The sequence below is a fragment of the Crinia signifera genome, chromosome 5, assembly GCF_055691185.1.
Source record: "Crinia signifera chromosome 5, ASM5569118v1, whole genome shotgun sequence".
Lineage (NCBI taxonomy): Eukaryota > Metazoa > Chordata > Amphibia > Anura > Myobatrachidae > Crinia > Crinia signifera.
In genome coordinates, this window is record NC_139221.1 from 65,777,063 (window position 1) to 65,783,062 (window position 6,000).

Consider the following 6,000-nt stretch of genomic DNA (forward strand, 5'->3'; position numbering starts at 1 on the left):
AAATGGTGTCGGGGCTGTCCGAGTTGCAGCCTGAAGCGTCCTGCCGACTCTTCTCAGAGGGACCCGTTACATCCGATCCTCAGCAGCCGGCCCTGTGAACTCGTGGTACTGGACCATGTCAAGTTAGAGCCCAGTCCCAGTGGGTTCCAATATGCCCTCACCATTATGGACCACTACAGCCGTTTCCTCGTGGTGGTCCCAGCCCGTGACCTGACTGCTAAGACCACAGCCGACCTGTTTATGAAGCACTTTGCCCATCAGTATGGATATCCTGACCGGATCCTGACAGATCAGGGTCCGGCATTCGAATCCCAGCTTTTCCATGAATTGTGCCACCTGTATGGATGTCGGAAGCTGAGGACTACGGCCTACCATCCCCAGGGGAACGGCCTCTGTGAGAGGGCCAACCAGACCGTGATTGGAATGCTACGAAGCCTCTCTGCCGAGAATCGGGCCCAGTGGCCCCGTCTTCTTCCAGACCTGGCCTATTTGTACAACAACACCGAGCACTGTTCGACTGGGTTCACACCCTTCTTTCTGATGTTCGGTCGGCAAGGCAAGTTACCAAAAGATCTAGAACTGGGCACTGAACTTGACGGGCCCAGCACCCCGTCCGTCGAATGGGTGCAAGAACATCGGCACCGCATCGAGATGGCTCGGCAAGTTGTTGAAAAACGCCTGGAAGTAGTTCATGCTCGTCAAGAACGGAATTACAATGCAGATGCCCGGCCCGTACCATTACAAGTGGGTGACAAGGTTTGGAAGAAGAAAAGTCGTCGGACCAGCAAGCTGGATGCGATGTGGGAAGATACGCCATACACTCTCATGACAGTTCCATCCGGCGAGTCCTATACCTATCAAATTCAAGCGAAAGACGGCCGAATCATCACCGTACCTCGCGACCAGCTGAAACCTTGTACCTCCGCGGAAGAAGAATCCACCCAGCAGGAGACGGGGAACCCTGTGGCGGGGGAGTGGGATCCCTGGGGTGGTATACCACATAGTGACCCATTCAATCTGTTGATGTTCTTGGGAAACGTTGTTCCCAACCTCAGGGTCAGGAGCGTCACTCCAGAGTTGTCAGCTGACGAACCTATTGTTGCGGAACCAAATCCTGTGCCAAATGTTGAAATGGTTGCTCACGCAGAAATTGCACCAGATGTAATCGGTGTCAGGAGGTCAGAACGCAGTACCAGAGGCGTTCTGCCCTCGCGCTACCGAGAATAACTTGACTTTGTTCATCGAATGTTTAGATTTCTTTGTATCCCCTTCTTTACCGTCAGTTAGTTACAATGGACATTGAAAGGACTTTGTTTCGGACTCAACGTTCCTGTCTTGGTGCGTGCGGACACGCATTGTTTCAGCAAGGGGATGTGTGGCACCCCACTGCCGTGGTGCCCCTTGTGTCGTGCCCCAAAGTGGAAGTTACCCGACAGAAACTCTTTTCCTGCCTAGCAGGCACGGAGGGGGTTAATGAGCCCAGTGAGCGCCCAGCTCCTGTTCACGTGCAAGGAGCCTGCCTGGCGCTGGATTGGCTGTAAGAATCGGCGCGAAGGAACGGGGGTCAGAGGTGAGCCCCGTGGTGCAGGGGGACAGCAAGCCAGCGTGAGGAAGAAGAGGGGCGTGGAAGTCAGACCCGAGAGCAGAGTGGAGGAGCGGCAGCGGAAGCGTGACTGGCGGGCAGAGCGGAGTGAGGAGAACTGAAGACCGCGCGACGCCCAGCCTGAAGTCTCCGGCGGTGATTGACAGCGAGCGCCCGGCGGCTTTGTAGAAGAGGGAGACGCGTTGCAGCAGCAGAGACAGCAGGGGGAGGTGGCGGAGCCCCGGCAAGGAGGAAGAACAGCGAAGACCTGGGGTCACCCTGCACGGACAGAGCAGCGGCAGCCAGGACAGAGGGAGCCAGTCGACGGCGCTGACAGAGGAAGCCAGAATCGTGACCAGCAGGAGCTGGCAGCGGCAGCTGACACAGGTACCCTATGCCATCCTGCCTGCACCCCTGACACTCCATCCTGCCTGCACCCCTGACACTCCATCCTGCCTGCACCCCTGACAACCCAGACCCTAGGGCACCCTTCATTAAGCTGCGCCCGGCTGCCTTAGGCCATCCAGAACTCGCCCCCCTGCCACTGGTACCTACCCCAGGGCCCATTACCCCACGGCAAGGACTGCCTGTTGTGATTTGGGGTCTAAGGACTCCCCATGCTCCCTGGCTTCTCAGTAGGCTCAGGGCCCAGTGAAAGGTGCACGTGCTTGTGCTATTGACCCCATCGCAGTAGCTACTGCAGTGATAAGCCCACTTTGAGTAACCAGTTGCTATAGTGCTAGCAGGGGGTTGCCCCTGACAACGGGAGCCCGCCTGTACCCTTTTCAAGGGATTGTTAACCTGTTCTATACCCTGAGGAGTTAACACCGTGGGACCTGTATTTCAGTTCAAATGCCCTGTCTTACATCAGAGACTGTAATGTAAATGTATATGTAAGGTATATGGTGCCCTCTGGTGGACGTTCTTTATTGAAGCAGTTCAGCATCCTTTTGTAATATCTACCTTTATTACAGCTCTTTTATTTCTAGTTTAATTGTCGCATTATTCTAACTGTCATTATCATTGTTGTGATTTTATGTGTCATTTCTTAGCCCTACGGTGCCGTAGGTAGAATTGCTCATGGCCAAGGCAGTCTGTCCTTTAATACGGACTGAGGTGGTCATTGGTGCTTAGTCTGTTTTGCAGCGATATTTATTTATTCATTCATTTGTGCCGTTATTACTGTAAGGGTGATGTTGTTATATTTCATTGAGCAAAGCGCAGCAACCGTGCATTATTTTTCCATTTAATAAATATCAGTTGCTGCTAGCTGTGGTTGTTTTGTGCTTTCTTTGGTGGGTTCTCTCCTGGGTGTTCCATCCCCTGCCACAGGTGTGTTCTCATCAGCAGAAAGGGCCGTGAAGACTCCAGAGTGTACAGCCGTCGTCTGATCCAGGTACGCTCTCATCTAATCGTATACAGGGGCACCTACCACAACTACACATGTGATGTGATGGCCTTCTGCAGGGGTCCTGTCATTACATTTATTGTCTGATGGGGTCCCAGAGATAAATAGTTTGAGGACCCCTGGCAGCTGCCCGCCCACTTCCACCTGAACATGCACGTATATGTAAGGTTGCTCAGAGCAACCTTACATATGTGTGCACCTTCCACATCTTTCGATGGTTGTCATCTATCAAAAGATGTAGGAGGTTCCCCCTGGCATCCATTCTCATGCCCTGCGCGTGAATCGCACTTGCCAATGGGTGGCGCACTTGTGAATCAACCGGAATAACCCCACTATCTGTAATGGTGATCCAGCTGCTCCCACAATCTCTGTGCAGAGCTGTAAGGTGCCCCTGGCCTGCTCAGAGAAGCAATGACAGTCTGACAAGGAGGCGAGCACATCACACACAGTGCCAGGCTTATAAACATTGCAATGGCGGCCGGTTCCTCCCCAGCACTACCTGCACTGTGGGCCTTATTCTGGTCAAATTCCTTCTCAGATGGACAAAACCATGGCCCTGTGTGTCCACTTTTTTGCACCTTCCTATTTACGGTCCTGTTACACAGCTAATAAAATAGAAAAAATATTTTTAAAAAAACACCATTTTGAAAACGGTTTACTTAGTAATATTTTTTATATAATACCCAATGACCAGACTGAATTAGATTTTTGTGTACAAAACTGTTATTGGGCTAGTACTGTATATTGGTGTAAACTTTTTTCCACTTATTTCAGTAGAGTCATCGTATCCATGCTACATCTCTTCGTAGTCACCCATGGTGGGCTCATTGCATTGCAGACTATTCACTGAACTAACAAGCGGGTACCATTTTGGCAATGTTTGGGGAGGTGAATCTCCTGGACAGATGTTTTTCTAGTTCTTCTCTATTGAGAGAGAAGCTTGCACACTAAAGTGAAGCTTGAATACTTAAGTGACTTGTGAGTTGGAAACAGAAGCAGGTGAGTTAGAACACAGAAAAAGGTGAGTTTGTGCACAAAAGTATACACACATATTATTGTAAGCCGTCTATACATTTATTTGGCTTGAACCTTAACATACACTTTAAGCTAGCTTAACTAAAGAATAACTGACGCTGACACAATAAAGACACGGACACCATAACAATTAGATTTAAAGGTCATATAGTATTTATTATGTGGTATGACCCTTCTTCGTAAAGGGCTGGCAATAAGGCGCCACGGATGACCAGCTCTAGTCACATCAAAAATGGCGGCGACTTAAACGCCCCAACTGACTGATATTAACATGGGGACGACTGAGACGGCCCCATCCAACTAAGGCACAACCTAGCGCTGGGAAGTCTCACCGCCCCCTCTCTGGCCGGTGTGGACACTCCGCTGACGAAGTGCCCACAGCGCCCCCCCGCAAAGGCAGGACACCCCGCCTTCTTTCCAGGGGGTAGTGCCTCCCAGCGCCCTCTCATGCCACAAGTGACCGCTGGACCGTGACGCCCTACCGCCCCAGTTCTGAAAATGGTAAATGTACCAAAGAATGGACTATAAATTGAGATGCCGAAGGCAAGGGAGGGTGGGTGGGGCTGAAATACTTCTCAAGAGGAAGTACTTCCTGAAAGGACCTGCCTATATACCCCTCTCCTGAGCTCACGCCCCTAAGCTCTCCCATAGGCTGACCACAAAACTGAAACTAACTTTAGCCCAACTAGCAGTCATTAACTCTTTCCTGCCAACCCAAAAAATGTAAGCCTCTTAAGTACGCTCTGGCTTAGGCAGCCCTTGCTTAATCTAAGCCATCTATACATTTATTTGGCTTGAACCTTAACATACACTTTAAGCTAGCTTAACTAAAGAATAACTGACGCTGACACAATAAAGACACGGACACCATAACAATTAGATTTAAAGGTCATATAGTATTTATTATGTGGTATGACCCTTCTTCGTAAAGGGCTGGCAATAAGGCGCCACGGATGACCAGCTCTAGTCACATCAAAAATGGCGGCGACTTAAACGCCCCAACTGACTGATATTAACATGGGGACGACTGAGACGGCCCCATCCAACTAAGGCACAACCTAGCGCTGGGAAGTCTCACCGCCCCCTCTCTGGCCGGTGTGGACACTCCGCTGACGAAGTGCCCACAGCGCCCCCCCGCAAAGGCAGGACACCCCGCCTTCTTTCCAGGGGGTAGTGCCTCCCAGCGCCCTCTCATGCCACAAGTGACCGCTGGACCGTGACGCCCTACCGCCACCGCCAGGCTCTAAGAGCCGCTAGATAGGCTCCAAGAGCCGCCGCATGCCACCCACGAAGAACCGCCTAAGTGTCCGCCTCCCTAAACTAACCAGAAAACTACCCTCAACAATAACCTCAAACCCCTAAAGGTGAATCTGAAAGAAAAGGTTCCTAACCGTCAGTAATTATACATTGCATTGATTAGTACGGCAAGGTAAGTTAGTACAATGGACCCAAGTGAAGTCGAAAACTTGATAAAAAACCTCTCGTGTGTCCCGGAAGGGGGAGGTGGGCCGAATTGAAATTAATAAGGACCCACGGAGGTAAAAATGCAAGAAAGTCCTTCACACCCCTGATTCCGGAACACTACTTGTTCCGAAACCAGCAGGTAAACAACGTTTTTGGGTCAGTGCAACAGGCGCACTACAACTAAACCTTATCTAACCTTATATAATTCCTACATGCAGCGGACTTCCATCGCCCCCATTGCTTGAATGGAAGAGTCAGGAAGCCCGCTGGCCGCTGCGCACCAAACAGGCAATTTCAGCACTAGATCACGCCGCAGCCACAAAGCCTGAAGCGGTGACCCAAAGGGGGTCAGCCCCCAAAACCAGGATTATATCCGGGCGAAAGCGCCATAGCAAAGTCCCTAATAGGGGAGGGGGCCCTACGTAGAGCCGGCGTTTAAATCCGAGTCCGCCCCAGCCCTACATTCCTTGGCGGAGTGATCCGCATCACACACTCGGCAGGCATGTCGGAA